This window comes from Camellia sinensis, unplaced genomic scaffold, assembly GCF_055761805.1.
Source record: "Camellia sinensis isolate YWXY unplaced genomic scaffold, ASM5576180v1 Unanchor1, whole genome shotgun sequence".
Classification (NCBI taxonomy): Eukaryota; Viridiplantae; Streptophyta; class Magnoliopsida; order Ericales; family Theaceae; genus Camellia; species Camellia sinensis.
Genome location: NW_028128987.1, coordinates 27,561,830 through 27,581,632, shown reverse-complemented (window position 1 = coordinate 27,581,632; position 19,803 = coordinate 27,561,830). Strand labels below are relative to the sequence as shown.

General features: G+C 35.5%; 1 long non-coding RNA gene across 1 annotated transcript; it reads left to right on the top strand.

Annotated features, from left to right (window-relative positions):
• Window positions 1-9,811: 9,811 nt before the first annotated feature.
• LOC145814202 (uncharacterized) lies at window positions 9,812-10,862 on the top strand. The gene is made up of 2 exons (XR_014357543.1): window positions 9,812-9,854; window positions 10,621-10,862. It is a non-coding gene; the product is annotated as an uncharacterized LOC145814202 (long non-coding RNA).
• Window positions 10,863-19,803: the final 8,941 nt, after the last annotated feature.

The following is a 19,803-nucleotide window of genomic DNA, read 5'->3' as shown; positions in this document are numbered from 1 at the left end:
CGCACACCCCTAGATTGACTTACAAAACTTGATGAAATATGCATGCATGTACCATTCAACCTCCATATTCAACACAATTGGTGAAATACAAAACTAACATGGTAAATTAACACCTACATAGGCATGTATGTATGAATTGTAACTCAAATCCTTATTCTAAACTCAATGTGCACATTTAAACTCATAATCTTCATGTTGATGACTTAGATTCATAAATTAGGGGTTGAATTCATACCTATAATCTTGAATTAACTAGATCCTTGCACAATGTTGATGAGTTCAAGCCAAAGCCTTCAATTCTCTTCAATTTCTACACTCTCTCTCTCTAAAGATGAACTATCTCTCTCTCTAAAATGTAGTCTCAGGATTTTCCACTCAAAGAAAATATGTGTGAGTTCAAGAATGAGTCTAAAGCCCACTTATAGTTGGAATGCTAAATAATATAACACTTAGAACATTGGTCCAACCAAACACAACTTAATTAATTGTTCTGAATCGATCTTTAATAAAATTTGCCACAGCGTTCAAAAAATTCCAAATAACACATTGATGTAATTAATTTTGGTTTCGGATGCCGATAAGGCTTTCAATTTTTCATATTAAAGCGGAATTCCAAACAGATATTTCTACAAGTAACAGATAGAAAGCCAGAATCATGCAAACTACAGAATGAACACATAATCTATTTTAATCCTCTCATTAACATCCTTAAATACGGATTAGTAGCTAACTACGGATTGGGGTTATTACACTCTGTTGCATGGACCTTTGGGACTTATTTTAGTTAGATTAATAAATTTTCTTGCATATACATTATGATTGGGTTTCATTTAAAATTACCTTTTTGTGGGGGCTGTATGTGTCCTATTTAATATATTTCTGAAGTTGGTTGTGGCTGGTTTGACCCATTTATATTTGTGACATGTCACTGGATTATGTTTTGGTTTATTTATGACTAGACTATTGTTGCATTTATTCTATATGATTATGAATTCTTATTTAGGCTTACGTGTGTCACAAGCTAAGAGCATGTGGGTCATGCTTGATCACCCTTCGGATTTGGGGTGTAATACTTATCAAATCATCCCATTCAAATGGAGTGTAACAAAGTTGTAAAGGTATGGATTAATTATTATTCAAATTCACAATTTAAGAGAAGACGATATAATCATATCTACCAATTGTTATGTATATTTGGTGAAAAGTCAAACACATGGAGTATTTTGGAACCCAAGTTCAAGATTTCATCTTTGTTGATTTTAAGGACGTATGCATGACACTTATTGGTTGGTAAGTTCAAATATTTTGTGAAAAGGACAATTCTTCACATTTTTGCCATTTATCATGTATTTTGTGCTAACAAACTTTAAAATCTTATAACTTGAGTTTTACAAATCTATTTTTAACATAGTTAATATTTGTAGATTTGTCTTCCAGAGATCTTTCAAACAAAACTAATATTGGATGAAATTTCAGAAAAAATAAAGTTAATAGACTAATTTTTTGATCAGTCAAAAGAACGAAATAACATTTTTAATTTATGAAAATAAACGCTCAAAACCATCTTCGATAATTTCAAATAAATAAATCTTGCAAAAATACATGGAATGATTTTTTTTTAAAAATCTAAAATGGTCTATCGAGCGGAAAGTTATCTCTTGAAGTTTTGATAACATAAACGATTTTTTCTCTTTGTACAGCATACCTATTTGTCCAAATTATTCATCTATCTGTCTCAATATTTGAACCTATCTATCCGAATTGTGTGTCAAGATCTTTAGCTAGCTGTCAAATTTTTTTAACCTATCCCAATATTTTTAATCAATTTGTCTAAATTATTTTAATTATCTATCCCAAAATTTTTAACCTATTTTTCTAAATTATTTTAACTTATTTGTCTAAATTATTTTAATGTATTTGTCCCCAAATTTGAACCTATCTATCTCCATATTTTTACCCTATCTATCTGTCCAAAATTTTAAAATTATATTAACTTTTTAGTCCTTATAATTTGGATAGATGGGAATCTGAATTTGGACACATAAATACATGAAATTGTACCAAAAAAATCATTTATGATGTTAAAATTTTAACATACTACTTCGCGTTCGATAATTCATTTTGGACCATTTTTTTATTCCACATATTTTTGTTGAGACCTACCAATTTGAAATTGCTAAGAGCTTACTTTTCTCAAAAACTATTGTTCTATTGTTTTGATTGGTTGAAAAATCATCGTATTCACTTTTTTTCTCTATTTAAATTTCATATTTAAAATTGATCTTATTTGAACAATTTTGAAAAAAGCAAATCCATATATATTAATTTTGTTAGAAACGGATTTGTAAAACTTAAATTATGATTTTAAAGTTTTTTAGCATTGAAAAAAAAGAAAAGACAGTAAATTTGTCTAGTAGAAAAAATATGTCGTTAACTCCGTAGGGGTTACTTAACAACTCCGCTAGTCGAAAGCCCGGATAAATGAGGAGGGTTGTGTTTTAGGTAGCTGACAGCCAACACGCAAAAAAAAGACAGCTCGGATCCATTATAACATGAAACCTAATACTCTGAATCGATTAAATACTAGACCGTTCCCCTTAAGTGATGTGTTACGCCTGCCTCCTGGTGTTTCGAAAAGTGAGCAAGGGGCGCCACGTCGATGCCTGAGTGGGTGAAAAATGGGCAATGGTTTTCACTTTTTTTTGGACGAATGCGAATAAAAAAGCTAGTCCAAGATTATAGGTTTAGGGTAGCCACATGGAATATAGGAATTTTAGCTGGTAAGACTATGGAATTGGTAGATGTCATGATTAGGAGGAGAGTTAGTATAGTTTGCGTACAAGAAACTAAGTGGACGAGTGCGAAAGCTCGAGAAATAGAGGATACTGGTTTGAAGCTATATTATAGTGGCAATGATAGACACAGAAATAAGATAGGAATAATAGTTGCCAAGGGTCTTGTAGAAAATGTAATTGCGGTCATTAGGAAAGGTGATAGGATTATGTTAGTTAAACTAGGTATTTGAGAGAATATAGTGAACGTTATTAGTGCGTACGCCCTCCTAAGTAGGATTATATGATCAGACTAAGAGAGTTTTTTGGGACCAAATGGATAAGGTATTACAAGAGATACTCGTAGGAGAGAACCTAGTTATAGGTAGTGATTTCAATGGCCATGTAGGAGTAGACAAACTATGATATGAGAGGGTGTAAGGTGGGTATGATTTTGGTAATAGAAATGAGGTTGGAGAGAGTATTTTAGATTTTGCGTTGGCGTCTGACCTAGTGGTGGCCCATATTATGTATAAGAGGAGAGAAGAGCATTTGATAACCTTCAAGAGTGGGTCAATTAAGAGCCAAATTGTCACGATCCAAACCCGCCCCTCTAGGTTTAGCATTGTAACTGGCCAATAATCCATAGATTACCGAAGGCCTCTTAAACATAAATAAAATTATTAGGGCTAGCGGAAGCAAATAATAAATATACGATGTCCATTGAGCTGTGCAGACATATATGGGACAGAAAAATTTTAAACTTTATATACATATATCATACATCACCCTTACATTATCACATTTATACAGATAATACAAAAAGGGAACTTAGCCCTAGTTACAAAATAAACAAAAACTTATTTAACCAAAACAAGAAAAAAAAAAAAAAAAACGCAAACTTTAATCACATAACCTTGACCACTTGACATATTTGGAACCTCCATAGGAGGCACATAAGTTTGCTGACAAGACAGAGTCCAGGCAGAAGCTCTAGGTTTGATCACGCGCCTGATCACTTACATACGTAAATAATACAGTGAACTGGAGCTCAGTGAATAACATTAAGGTAAATGGGTTAGTGAACAAATTCCAAGCATATCATATATGTAAAACAGATCATAACAAATCAGTCTCATATTTGAACATAATAATGGTACATCCAACAAAATATAACATATCGTCTTCCGACTAGAGTAATCGGTTCCGAACATCAATTATCAAGCGTAACACCACTTTGTCAAGTGGCTAGCGAGATCTCGTAATCACATATATGTCATGGACCCGCATTAACATGTTGTCCCCCATGACTTGGGACTTTCTTTGGATGCCATAGTAGATTCAAAAATATGACATTCGTTTACGTAAACAAAATATCATTTTAGAAATCATAACTTATCAAATAACATTTCGAATATAATTCATATGAACATATCTTTACAATAATGTTACTCACAGTGGGTTGTATCGATATAACTCTTCGAACGTCCAATCTGCACAAAGCACGTAAACATATCGAAACACAAATATTACTCCCTTTATCACATATAACTTCTCTTTTTTATTCATTTATTTGTGTCAATTGTTACTTATTAATCTCTCATGAGGCTTAAATCATGCCTAGAAATACTTGTAAAAAGATAAGAATGAAAATACAAACACAGAGTGATTTTCCAAAATGTAACAAAATAGGGTGACTGCTCGAGCAGTCATTTCACCGCTCGAGCGATCTACGATTTTCAGAACTTTTAATTTTATAAAAATGGCTTCCAAACTTATTTTCAGAACTTGGGGTGTGGTATGGCTTGATCAAAAACATGAATATACTTTGGAAAACATAATTTCATAATCATTTCTCAAGCTCTTATCAATTTAATATGGTTAAATCCAAAACTTCCATGTATGTAAAGATTTCCAAATTAAATCATAATTAAATTCTCAATTTAGTTCTTAATTTGCCCTAACTTAGATTTATATCAATTTTTCTACATAACAAACCCAAAACTTAAATTATGATCATAGATATTCCAAAATATGTTTAAATTAAATAAAACTCTTAAATTACATTACATGCATGGATTAGGGATCAAGATCAAACCAATTTTCAGGTTTCAAAACAAAATCAAAACCTCATTTAACTGCATGATTAAATTCTTTTCATGAACTCAATATTTTCAAAAAATTTTCTTTCTCTTTTTCATAGTATAAAATTGAATGGCTTAAATTCCTTCAAAATTCATGGTGCATGCAAACATAAAACTCAATTACATCAAAGTGTTCAAAATCAAACTCAATTTAATGAAATCTTACAATTATTTTCCATGTTTATTAACCTAGCTCGTGTTCTTAAATTTAGTCTTAATTTCTTCCAATTACATGATGTTGATTCCAAATTCATCTTTAATTTCAAGTGTAATACAAAGATTTTACAAAAATCAAGCATAAATTTCATACCTTAAACTTAAATTTCAACATGTTTGGTTGATTTTCGTCTATTTTACCTTCTTCTTCCTTCAATTCACAAGCCTTGAGTTCCTTCTCTCTCTCTCACTCTCGGCTCTTCTCCAGCCAAGATTAATACACTACATTCCTTTCTTTTATTCCATGTACACATACTCTAATACAACAAAATAGATGACCCTACACACTTCTTCTCAATTAACTAAATGAATAGAATTTACTTAGTTACTAATTTATGCATTAACTTAATTAAACTCCACTTAATTTTAACTAATTATAATCAACACCTGATTTAATTAATATGACCAATTCCAATTAAGTCTTAATTAATCCAAAAAAATCCCACATAACTTAATTAGTCAAATTAACTTCAATTAAGGCTCAATCAATCATAATTAAATTTATAATTCTAAATCAGATTTTTAATCAAACTCCCAAAAGGCTCCAAATATCAAATTGAACTTATTACCATCATCAATTTTGGTTTCCCAAATCTTTAAGGCCTTCCATTTCATATCAAACTCAAAATCTTCGTCAGTAAATTACATAGTCAAATTGGACACTTCATAAGTAAATTTAATTCATGATAATCTTAATTCTCAATCCTCATAGCTTAGTAACTCCAATTTGGACCCAATTGATCAAATCTTAATTTTACTAAACTGAATCGAATATTTATTTAAATTCTCATATAGTCTGATACTCAAAATTAAACTGATTCAACTCATCAATTTCATATTCTTGAGTCATTAGGCTTTCAATTTCTAATTCCAAAATAAATCCTTAATCAAATCATACACAAATCAGATCGAATAATTCCCATAAATCTCAAATTGAACCAGAATAATGAACAATTCAAATTCAAATCTCCTTAATTAATTAAATGCAAATTATTATAAGTGGTAGGGTCATCACAGTCTCTCCCCTTAGCAAGTTTAGTCCTCCAAACTTAAGATACTTGTACCGAAAATTAGTCACATAGCCTGGTCTCATTTCATTTCCTCCCTTAAGTAACTTATTTTCCATTCGATTTTCTTCACGGAAGTTGAACTTATTTCTCAATTATTTAACAATTAATAACCCAAGCAGGTGATTCGTCCTAGTCTATGTTGTCATCGAAATATATCCCGACATTAACCTTGTAACAACAAACATACAATACGGTAATACTAAAGCAATTAATCACATGACTCATACAATTTTGTTCAACTATACTCCACATATTCTCAAATAGTCAATACATCGCTAATGGTGAACACAAGTTCTTAGTCTTTCAATTCCATTGACAATAATAATCCTGACCTTATTCCTACGCGATTCATAATTAGTCATTTCCAAAAGGAAGGTCATTTATCTTTCATTAACCATGTCAAAAGGTTTCAAGTTATGTGTATAAAGAAGGTACTTGGGTCTTGGAAGATAATGCTAACACTATGTAGAACTCGATGGCCAATTGTATGAGAAGAATCTCAAAGGAAGTTCTTAGAGAGTCGAAAGGAAAAAGGACCCAACTTTAGAGAAACTTGGTGGTGGAAGGAGGAGGTCCAAGTGATAATAAAGATGAAAAAAGAGAGCTTTAAAAAGTGACAGAATGATAGAACTGAGAAAAACTTTAAGCGTTACAGATTAGCCAATAAGGAGGTCAAAAAAGTAGTGAGGGAGACTAAGTTGAAAGCCTATGATGACCTATACACTAGACTAGATAGTAAGGAGGGAGAGAAGAGAATATACAAACTTGCTAAGATAAGAGAGAGAAAAACAAGAGATTTTAATCAAGTTAAGTGCATCAAGGGTGGGGACTCTAAGGTGTTGGTGAAGGATGAAGAGATTAAGGAGAGGTGGAAGAACTATTTTGAGAAATTGTTAAATGAGTAACATGGATGTAGGTCAAAAGGGGAGGAAGTAAGCAGTAATAAGAAAAATCAGGGCTATAGGTTTTATCGTAGAATTAGGGACTTTGAAGTGGAATTTGCACTTAAGAAGATGAAGTCGAATAAAGCTTTAGGACTCGATGATATACCTATTGAATCGTGGAAATGTTTGGATGCGAAGGGGATTGTTTGGTTGACTAGGTTATTTAGCAAAATTTTGTTGACTAGGAAAATGCCAGAGGATTAAATGAAGAGTATTTTAGTGCCAATATATAAGAATAAGGAAATGTCTAGAATTGCAACAACTATAAAGGAATCAAGCTGATGTGTCATATAATGAAAGTGTGGGAGAAACTGATAGAACATTGATTGTGAGATATAATAAATGTGTCAAAGAATCTATTTGGACTTATGCCCGGTAGGTCAACAATGGAAGCGATCTATCTTTTGAGGAAAGTAATAGAGAAGTATAGAGGGAGGAAAATAGACATTCACATGGTTTTTATCGATCTTGAGAAAGTATATGATAGAGTGCCTCTGGATATAATTTGGTGGGTGTTAAAGAAAAAATGGGCGACAAAACATTGATGTGATTAAGGACATGTATGAAGATGTGGTGACCATTATTAGATTACCAGCCGGAGAGACAACTGAATTTCCAATTACTATGGGGTTACACTAAGGATCAACCTTAAATCCTTATCTTTTGCTTTAATTATGGATAAGTTGACGAGAACTATTCAGGATAATATGTCATGGTATATGCTTTCTATAGATGATATCGTGTTAGTAGATAATAATAAAGAAGGGGTTAACACTAAGTTAGAGACTTGGAGAGAAGCACTTGAATCTAAAGGATTTAGGATAAGCACAACTAAGACAAAGTATATGGAGTGTAATTTTAGTACTAGTAACAATAAAAACAGAAGAGATATGAAAATTAAGAACCAAGAACTACTTAAGAGTGAACATTTTCGTGATTTATGATTGATTATCACAACGACTGGAGAGATTGAAGCGGATATGATCCATAGAATTAAGGCGGGGTGGCTTAAGTAGAGGAGTATGTCTAGAGTACTATGCGATAAACGAGTACCCATTAGACTAAAAGGGAAATAAAATGACTATTAGACCAGCGATGTTGTATAGGACGGAATATTAGGCAACTAAAAAACTACATGTAGATAAAATGAGTGTTGCTGAGATGAGGCCATTAAGGTAGATGTGTGGCAAGACTGGAAAAGACAGAGTTAGGAATGAGTATATTCGAGGATGGGTAAGAGTAGTACTGTGAGAACCCGAATATAAAAATTAAGTAAATAATTAAATAATAATATTACAATCTCAAATATTTTTGTGGTGAATTCTAAGGTGCAAATTAAATATTATTGGAGGATGTTTTAATTAATTTTAAACTTAAAATAAATTTGTGGTGAAAGCATTTAATTTAGAGGCAAGATTTATTATAAAAATAAAAAGAGAGAGAGAGGAGGGTGTGACTTGAACTCTAGACCACAATGTTAACATATAAGACTCCTACCATTTGAGTTACATATAACTTATACATGTATTTTGTATATTTATTTATTTATTTGACCTACGTGTGCCCACTACTAGTATAAAATAAAATAAACACAAACCCTACTCTATTATTTGTTCACCACATAGGGCAACAACACAGCAGCCACGGGAGAAGGTTTGAGAGAAGGAAAAAAAAGAAGAAGATGTTGCAATCAAAGAACTTTTGGGTGTGTTGTGTTGTGTGTGATCATCAAAGGTTAGCCCTCTTAGGTTTTCTTTTCTTCTTCCTTTGTTCTATCCTTATTCTATAATTATTTTGTTCATTGATGGAGAGGTTGTAGGTTTATGTATTGTGTATATAGATATCCTATTAAGAAACTTGAGGAGCTAAATTTATGTGTAAAGATTGGGTGTAATTTTCAGTCCAAAAATTCTGTACAAAGTCACAAATTTTAAAAATCAAGAAACCATATCAAACGGATGAATTTTAATCTGAAATTTTTACAGTAGATCAATTACACATTGAATTGCATATCTGAATTTTTTCATAATTTTTGGGAGTCGAAATCCATATAAATTGAGGTATTCAAATCTGTCCAGGAAACCAGTCCAAAACAGTAAATTCGGGATTGTTGTTCTCTTTGGGTATAAATCCAAAAATTATCAAATTAGTGTCATTAGAACCGGTTACAAGTCTAGTTTCGTACGTTTTTGGCCTTGCATTGATTGCTCGTGTATATTAAGAGAACCGTCAATTTCTTTAAAGTGCTGCAGAAAACAACCTGTTTGGATATAATAAATTGTAGATAATTATTTTGATAAGAAAATCAAGTGAAACCAATTGGGTTTGAAACTTAGGATATATTAGATCATATCTGGAGGTTATTGGAATTTTTTGAATAGCGTGGAGTGGGTTTTGTAATTTTCAAAGTTAGCGAATAGATTGGGAAAACTAGTTTAAAACACTGTTTTATCTTAAAGTTATTTTTAGTTAAGTTTCGATCGGAACCTATGTCTTGGGTGATTTTAGACCTTGAAGAACATGAACTTAGGTAATATTTAAGAGTAACGGTGAGTTGGGTTGAGCCGTGTTAGTGCGCTTTAGTTTGGGGTTACTCAGTTCGTATTCTTTAGTATTTTTAAATTAGCAGTGACGTGTAGTTTTCATATTGGTTCAGGGCACTAGTCGGACTTTCATACTCTATTCGAGGATTACATTATTTCGTTCCAGGTGAGTAGTTTCATGCTACGTATTTTTATAAATGTTCCCCTACCCTGAACTGTTGGAAAATTAAATTGTTGTTTCAAGACTAAACTGTTTTGATAAATTATTATATTATCAATTGATTCAAATTATTTCTGAAACATGTGTGAACTTGGCATACTGTAAACTATTTGTTTTGGTCTCATGTTTATAATGATGAACCACCATGTTTTGCGAAAACTGATGTGTATTGATTATTGGGACCATGTGTGTATTTAGTCCAGGGAAATTATTCCACCGTGTGTGGTGACTCTGGCCACTAGGGAACAGATCCGGGTCGGGCCGTGATGACTCTAGTGCTCAACGATTGTAAGGAAAAGACCTTTAAAAACAACTAGGTGACCTTCAATCGGATCGTCTTTGAGAAAAGGCCCAGGTGCCACCCTGAGGATGACTCTTAGTTCGGTTTTGGATCCAACGGGGCTTATAGCCTGAGAAATGTGTGGCAGATTATTTGTTTTTCTTGGTACCCAGAAAATTATTGGTGTTCATGTTATAATCTGTTTTAAGTGGAAAATGTCGTTTATCATGTTCTTGCGAGACATGAGTATTTTAAGTGTTGAACTGTGGAACCTTCTTTTTGAAACAGATTGTATTTACCAAACTGTATGCCAATCTAGTTTCTGTGATATATATCTTATTTTGGAATTGAACCCTGTTTTCAAAACTGTATTTACTATCCATGTTGCTACTCACTGAGCTATCAGCTGACTTAGTTGTTTACCATTTCCAGGTGTTAGATGGACTTAGAGTGAACTCATGGCATAGCGGGGACTCAATTGCATGGACCTCTAGGGCATTTATTTAATTTTCTTTTAGGTTGCTTTGTCGAGTTTTGTGCATACTTTGTGATTGCGTTTTATTTAGAATTATTTTATTTTGTGGGTTGTTTATATCCCATAAGTTTGGATGACTTTTGATTACGGTTGATTTTGCCGTTTATAATTGTGGCATGTCTGGATTGAGTTTTGGTTATTTATTATTGGACTATTGTTCAGTTGTTCAATGTGATTGGATTCGTATTTAGGCTTACGTGTGCCTTGGGCTAAGTCCCTGTGGGCCACGGCCGGTCATGCCCGGATTTGGGGTGTGACAAGTACCGATAGAAAATAAGTTGAGAGAAAATAGATTGAGATAGTTTGGTTGGAGACCTACAAAGGTAGTAGTGAAGAGATGCGATACAGTGACGATAGATGATAGTGTTAGGAGAAGGGGTAGACCTAGATTGACTTGGTCTAGTGTAGTAAATAGATATATGAATCTCCTTAATTTGACTAACGAAATGACTTTGGATAAAGTCAAGTGGAGAAAAATGATTCATGCAGCCGACCCCATTTGATGGGAGTTAAGGCTTGGCTTGGTTTGGTTTGGTTTAGAAAATGTATGTCGTTGTGACCTTAAGAGTTTAGTGGCAGGAGTGATTACCAAATAAGTTTGAAAATTGAATGGGTAAATTACACTTATGTCCCTTAAGATTTAGAGAAAATATAGCAAACCTCACAATTTTGAGATAATTATATTGACATTTTTTTAGTAAGGTTAAAGAGACAAAAACTAATACAGATGATATTAACACTCAAAGATATATAAGGTTAGATAAATATATGTATTTTAATATAAAAGAGGTAACAATATTATTTTTTCATTCATACGATCAAAGACTTTTTAATGAAAAAAGGGCAAGTACTATAAGAATTAAAAATATTAATAGAGTCCAATATAAGGGTGCTCAGGCGATAAATGCAATCTTGGATTTTCTTTGCCTAAAGATTCAGGCTCTCAAATACTTTGTCCATAAAAACAAGTTCTGTAACACCCAATTTTTTTTAATTTAATATTGTATTTATAGTAATTACTCATGAATAGGAAATATATATATATATATAATAAATAAATACAATTCTTTAGCAATTGTAACATCCCTATTTGTGAATATTTTAAGCTGTGGGCCAAGAGTAAATAAAGAAAATTTGAAGTAATTTTTTTTTTGTTTTTAAAAAAAAACGGTGGCTTATCACCATCCTAATATATAGGATGGTGACCAAGCCATGTAGCCTAGGTGAATCACCAGGCTTGATAAGGGAGGAAATGGCACCTGTTAGACAGGTGGCCAATTTTAAGCAAGCCACATGTAAGAAACCATGCAATTACCACCTATAAATAGTGAATGATTGAGAGAGCTTTGAAAATATAGGGAGATACAAATAACTAAGAGCAGCGTGCTAATAGCGAGGAGTTTATAGTAGGAAAGTAAAGACTTAGGGTTGGTATTAAGGTGAGTTATATTATACCTTGAGTTACCATAATATATTTTACGAATATTTTGAGTTATCATAATTTATTTATATAATTTATGTTTTATGGTTACGTTAATGTTTCAATTATGTAGATTATTTTCTAAACTTTTTAAATTGAAACCTATGGATATGTTTGTTTAAATTTTAAAAATTATTTGACAATAATTTTATAAACGATTATGTTCTGTAAGTACCACCACGGGAGTCCCACGCCTTGGGGGGCTAAAATAAACCATTGGCCTTTGTTTGGCTTCTTTGTGGTCCTTTGTTTGTCAATGATCCATTGACCCCTGTTCTGATTGTCACTCTAGTGAACCCTGTTCTGTTCTGTTCTGTTCTGTACCGTGGTTATGATTATTTGCTATATAATTTCCGCATTCTACTTCTACTAATTAAACTTAGTTATGTATTTCAGTTACCAAACTAATTTCTGTTTAGCCTAATAATTATCCATGGATTTTTGGGACCCTTATGCTCAATGTATAATATTTCTCACTCTGCTATGTGCTTATAGCTGTTATTCCCTTTCAGGTGATGAGATTTAGTGGGATCGGGATTGGAAATGAACTGCAGAGTTTTTTTTTGTTTGTTTTTTTTTTACTATCTGTAATATGATCGGACTCTTGTAATAAAATGAAGCTCAGATGACTATTTTCTTTTTACTAATTTTTTTGGTACCCATTTATTTTATTTTAATTTATTTAATTTATTTGTTACGTTACTACTACAGAAATTTTAGAATTATTTTATTTTTATCTTATTGCGGCGCTAAACCTTTGAGTACCAGGTTTGGGTCCTGACAAGTTCTTGTAAAATGATCAAACTAACCATGTATATATATTGTTTTCCAAACCAAACCCTACCCTCTCAATCTCCTTCTCTGCAACTTCTCTCTTTTTATGGCTACTTGTAGACACCCCATTTTTGACCGTCCTCAAGACTTGGACGTCACCGTTTGAACACCCGGTGATCATCCATGTTTGTGTTCGTTTGGAGTTCCCGGAGGTCTCGGCTACGCGCTTTGCCTCAGGATCTCCGAACTCGACTGTTTAGTGTCTGATTTTGCACCAAACACTTGTGTTTTGCCTTGGAAGGGCAGGGAATGCCTTGTGAGGCATCCCCACACATCACCGGCCATGGCCAGGAGCCACCGGCTAGTGTTTTGTTGCCATCGGCAATATATATTGCCGGTCGGCACTATTTATGGTCGGTCGGCATTGTGTTTGGTCGGCCGGCCACTGTTTCCGATCAAGCGGCCACTTTTCCTAGCCGTGACCTTTTCTTGAGGGAGCTTGACTCTCTTGAACCTTTTTTTAGCTTCTTGAGGAAGCTTGAACCTTTTTAGCTTCTCCAAGAAGCTTGACCCTTTTGAACCTTTTTTTAGCTTCTTGAGGAAGCTTGAACCTTTTTAGCTTCTTCAAGAAGCTTGACCCTTTTGAACATTTTTTTAGCTTCTTGAGGAAACTTGAACCTTTTTAGATTCTCCAAGAAGCTTGACCCTTTTGAACCTTTTTTTTAGCTTCTCCAAGAAGCTTGAACCTTTTTAGCTTCTCCAAGAAGCTTGACCCCTTTTTTTAGCTTCTCCAAGAAGCTTGAACCCTTCTAAGCTTCCAAGAGAAGCTTGCACCTCTTGAACCCTTGTCTAGCTTCTCCAAGAAGCTTGACCCATTTGCCTAGCTTCTCCAAGTAGGGATGGCAATCTGAAACCGGCCCGATGGGGACCCGACCCCCCGATCCCGAATATAACGATTATTCCCCGAAAAATACCCCCGACGGGCCGGGGATGGTGATAAAAAAAAAATCCCCGATGATATTCGGGCCGGGGACGGGAATACAAGTTTCAGTCCCGGCCCGCCCCGGCCCCGGCCCCGAGCCCCGCCCCGTTTGTCCCCCGAATTATTTATATATTATATATATATATACTTTATCTTTGATTCATCTACTCTCTCTCTCTCATTCATGTCTTTTGTCTCTCTCTCCCTCACTCACGTCTCTCATCTCTCTTATCTCACTACTTCTCCCATATCTCTCTCCCTCACTGCTTCTGATCTGTTCTCACGCCTCTCATCTCTTTCGTCTCTCTCTCCCTCACTCAGGTCTCTCATCTCTCTCATCTCACCGTGTCACAGCCCCGTATTCAGGACAAGTTTAAAGATGGACAGATCTGCTGGACAGACCGTGATATGAAGCTACCGATGGACAGATCTCTCTCATCTCCGATCGATCTGAAGCTAACGATCTGGATCTGGACAGACCGTGGTTCGATCTGCAGAACAGAAGCCCTCTCTCTCTCTCTCTCTCTATCGTTGATGAACAATTTTTTTTTTAAAGTTATATATATGCATCTGTTGTTATATATATATATATGTATCTGTTGCTGTTGGTGATGGTCGATCTGAACAGTTCTTGTGTGTGTGTGTATGTGTGTGTGTGTGTGTGTGTGTTGAGAAGTGTCGGGGATATTTCGGGGTCGGGGAAACCCGATCCCCGTTAGGGGATGGGAGTGGGGGAGGTGATGAGTTCCCCGTCGGGGATCGGGGTCGGGGCCGGGGAGATTTTGGCAATCGGGGATCGGGGACGGGGAGGGTGATCCCCGGCCCCGCCCCGCCCCGTTGCCATTCCTATCTCCAAGAAGCTTGGCCCTTTTGTCTAGCTTCTTCAAGAAGCTTGGCCCTTTTGTCTAGCTTCTCCAAGAAGCTTGGCCCATTTGCCTAGCTTCTCCAAGAAGCTTGGCCCTTTTGTCTAGCTTCTTCAAGAAGCTTGGCCCTTTTGTCTAGCTTCTCCAAGAAGCTTGGCCTTCTTGGCCCTTTTGCTTCAAGCTTCTAAGAGAAGCTTGGCCTTTTTGGTCAAAGCTTCTAAGAGAAGCTTTGCCCCTTTGGTTTCTCTATATAAAGAGAGCCTCTCCTCCCCTTTAGAGGGTTAGAAAATCTGATATATAAGACATATATATCACTCTCTCTATATATCTCCCTCTCTCTCTACATTTGGGTGGGTTAGAGGGTCCAAAAGGGTCTAGTCTTTGGCCATTTGAACTACACCTCCTAGCACAACACTTCCATCATCACTTGAAGGTTCTTGGGTCTTGTTTTCAGAGGTTGAGGGTTGCATTTTTGGGTCTAGAGGCTGCTGTCCCCTTTTGGCTACAAAGGTAACCCATTTTCCCTCTTTATTCCCCGTTTTTGCACACCATTTTAGCCTGTCTTGCTTGCTGATTTGAGCTTTGTGTATAACATAAAAAAGTTCTGTTTTTTTGTGTTTAAGATACTTCATTAAGGGCACTTTTGTGTTTGGAGTCGTTTACCCCCTCTTAGGCCTTGTTTGGCCCCATTTTGTGCTATTTTTGATGAACTTCGGGACCACCTTGTTTGGGCCTCCTCACCAATGAAATCTTGAGGGATTTTAGTGGTGAGGATGGTGGTTTAAGGTCCTAAGAAGTAGAGGGCCATCCCCTCTCCTTGTTGTTTTCAAAAAGTGCCATTTTAGCCTCATGTGTGAGCACATTTTTTAAGTTCATGTTGGCCATGTCTTAAGTGTTATTTATGCTTATTTTGCCATGATATAGCACTATTTTTAATTGGTTTAGACACACCATGCTTGCTTTGCATACTTGTCTTGTAATGCCATGAAATTGCCTCAACATGTATCTAGCATTTAGACCACTATGCTTACTTGTTTTTGTTTAGCTTTGTGAAGCTTTTATGCTTGTTTTAGTGTGCTAAGGGACTGTTTTTGGTCATTTAAGGCATCAATGCTTTGCTTTGTATAGCTACCATGCAAACTCTCTTGTATGCCTTGAGCATTGACCCCTCTAGCATGCCATCCTTGCATCATTTCAGTGGTTTGGAACCACTTGTCATGTTATTTCAGTCCTTGTGGCATGCCTATATGCTTGCATTTGATACCCCTTTAATGTGTTAAAAGGTTGTTGTCTTATGCTCCTTGTTTGGGCCCTTGTGCATGCTTCCATACTTAAGCCATTTAGATGCCATTTAGGTGGGTTTTGAGGCTCATTTTAGCATGTCACATCTCTATTTTTAGTCACTTAATTCATGCCATGCGTGGTTGCGCTAAGTGTAGTTCAATGCTTCTTTGGTGAGCCTTAGGCTTTAGATCATTTGTTGTATGCTATGCTTGTCTTGTTTGCTTGTTTTGGCACCATTATTAACATGATTTCCAGAGCTTACATTGCATGCCATATGCCCATGTTGTTCCTCTTTTAAGTGTGCTTAAAAGTTGTCTCTATGTGCCTAAGTGTTGGACCTTGCATGCATGCCTATTTGTATGTGTTTTGGCTTCCATTCTTGAGCATGTTGGCCACTGTTTTGGACCTAACTTAGAGCTGTCCAATTAGTGTAAGTCCACCCCTTGCATGCCATTCAAGTGCTATTACATTATCTCATGTTTGCATGCTTTGGTTGCATGTGTTGCATGCTTGGAATCATTTGCATTTGGCATGCATTCTCTTGGTCAAATTACTAGCATGTTGCATGATTAGATTATATCTTGCATGCTCTAAGTAGTTTGCATAGTTGTGGCATGCTTGTTTGCTTTGTTGCTTAGGTTGTGTACCTAATGTGCATTTCATGTTTGCATGCTCCCTTTTATACCATGTTGCATGTTAGTTAACATGCTTAGGTTGCATTGAACATGCATGCCTTGTCCCTTGATTTAGTGATAGGGATTGGGCCCTTATGTGTTTGCATGCATTACATTTGAAATCAAAGTGCACACTTGATTCTTTGGGCCATCACGCATTGAAATGCGCGATTGATGGTCCGAGAACCAAGGATCATGGCCCTTTGAGTGATAAACATGATAAGGGGCGTGATTGGTGCATACATTGCTTGAATTGCATTGCCATGTTCTGCCTTGACCTCTGTTGCTGTCAATTGCAGATTCTGCAGGAACTTTCTGCCGACCGGCAGTATTTAGTGCCGACCGGCAATCCTTACTGGGCCGATATCTTCACCAACAGCCGATGATCACATACCACTGCCGGTGGCTATTCTACTCAGCCGGTGGTGTCTCCCAATGTCCAGAGAAGCAATTCTGAGACTTTGGCAGTCTTCAAAGAGGCAGAGCAGCATTAACAGAGGCAGCCTATGCATGGCAGGGCACTTCCGAGCAAGACCCGAGCACGCGTGCATCGGACCCTCTTCCCGAGCCCCTTTTTATTGTTTTCCTTATGCTTAGTTAATTTGTTAATTAATTAGGTAATTTGTAATAATTAATTAGCTAGGATAGTTAATTCATTATTCGAATTGTATTATTCTTTTGGTCCCTCCGAGCGAGGGCGAATTTGTAATAAGTGTGGGTGAGTGTGTGCATGTCTTCCAACCCCCACTTCTTTCTCCCTTTTACTTACCTGCTTTAATGGTTAGTAATAGGACATGTTTAAATTAGCATACCTTATGCTATGCATGCGTGCATTCATACATTTGTCTTGCATGCACCAGGCTCGGTACATCATGCTACTTGTGCATTTTCACATGTCATTTATAGACTAGCCGAGCCTACTCTAATTGTATCTTGCATTTGTTGCATTAGTCAACTTGACATGAACTAAGACATGCATGTTTGCTAACTAGTTTATTGTTTTGGCACGGAGTACGATGTAAGTATTTATGCTTTAGCATACCGCATGCGTGTGAATGTTGCCATGACAGTATGTTTGCCATGCGGCTAGATGCTTATATGAGATAAACTGTTTGAATGCTTGTGGGTGAAGGTTGGATTGTTTGAGTTGGAAAAACTCGTTGAAATTCGTATTTTAGCCTACTTGCGAGTAGAAAATTCCAAAACATTTTCCCAAAAACAAACGGACATGCAATGTTTCTTTCCAAATTAGGCAATCTAGTCTATACTTGTTTGCTGCGCGCATAACATAGTAATTCTAGGCTAATAATTGGTTTAAGAACACATAATGCTTTCAAAAACGGATATCACGGTTAGTAGAGGCCGATCTTCGGATCGGGCGAGAGGGGGTGCTCATAGCTGACCTTTCCCAATCGTACCCTAGCTCCCGAGCCGAGACAACTCCGGTGATGACGGACATGTGGCCTTCGGCACCGAGTCCGGGTTTCCTAAATTCCCCCATAAAAAATATTTAGGTGGCGACTCTGTATCTGGCAAAGCAGTCCATGTTTGGCACTTCTTTTCAAAATCTGTTTCTCAAAACGATTTGCCAGATTTGGACTCTTTGGTTCAAGATTAAAAATCGTGACACAAATCGAGTCCGAACTGTAGTAGCAGCGAGGCCCCACGCGGGCGCGTCTACACTACTACTTCCTCTCATCCTCCGCCACTCCATTACTATCACCACCACTGTCGCTTTTGCCATGACCTCTCTCTTCTCTTTTCCTTCGTCAACACTGACACCATCACAACATAGCCATCACTGTCGACTACTTCTACTCTAATGTAGCCGTCGACCGCGTCTTCTCTGTCACCTACACGGTCTTCGATCGCTCCCTTCTCCTCTGTCTCTCTGTTTTTTTCCTAAACACCTACCGCACCACCTTTCTCTCTTTAAATCTAGACTTCGCCCTCAGATCTAGTTACAGCATAATTGTCGGTGTACTATGATCCTTCATACGATGCTCTTCTAATTTTATTCATATTCTTTGAAACCCTAATAGTAAATTTTGAATTTTTTTTTTAAGGAATCGAGAATTGAAATGCTCAATGTACGTATATAGATATAGATATATAGAGAGACTACAGATAGGGGCTATGGATTCTAATGCCAAGTGTGAAATCAAAAGCTATAAATAAAGTGAAAAAAGTGATCCAACACCCCTCTCTCTCTCTCTCTCTCTCACACATTTTTGGCAATTGTTGGTGATGTGTTTGCATATGGATGGATTTCAACAGTTGTTGCTTCAGTGGAGTTCTACTAATTTAATGGAGTTATTGTCTATGTTTCATAAATGCATTATGCTTAATAGTAGATGCTGTTATACTGATATGGAGTATGGTTTAGGTGTTGCTGAATCAAGTTTTGTTTGGCGTTTGGGATATACTGGTGCATTCTAAAATATTCCACATCAACAGATAAGAAAATGTTCAATCTATGTTTTTTGCTTTGATCTGTTTGAACAAATAGAAAAAATAGATTATAAGAATTCAACAGATAAAAAAATGTTTCAACAGATAGTTAAAAAAATTGAATAGATCATTGCCTTGGTAAGGGAAAATTTCAACAGATAACAAAAAATTGAATAAAAAAGGGAAAAAAATTGAATAGATAGCAAAAAATTTGAACATATAGACATAAATTTGAAGAGATAGTCAAAAAAAAGTTAATAGATAAATTAATATGTAAAATTAAAAATAAAATGTCTTTTAAAACAAATAAAATGATTTATTACCAAATTATTTCACAAAGGGTATACCTCTCACCAATAAAAAATATCCATTGGACCTAATGCCTTAGACATCCTTCAAATTAGATTTATCACCAATTTTTCTCCAATATAATTATGATAAATTCATGAAATTTATTATATATATTTTTAAATTTTAAAGGAGATGATAAAATTAAATTTATGACGTCAGCTCCTAAAATTTACTATTAAAACAAAGAGATAACAAAAAAAAAAATGAGTTATCCGTGTATG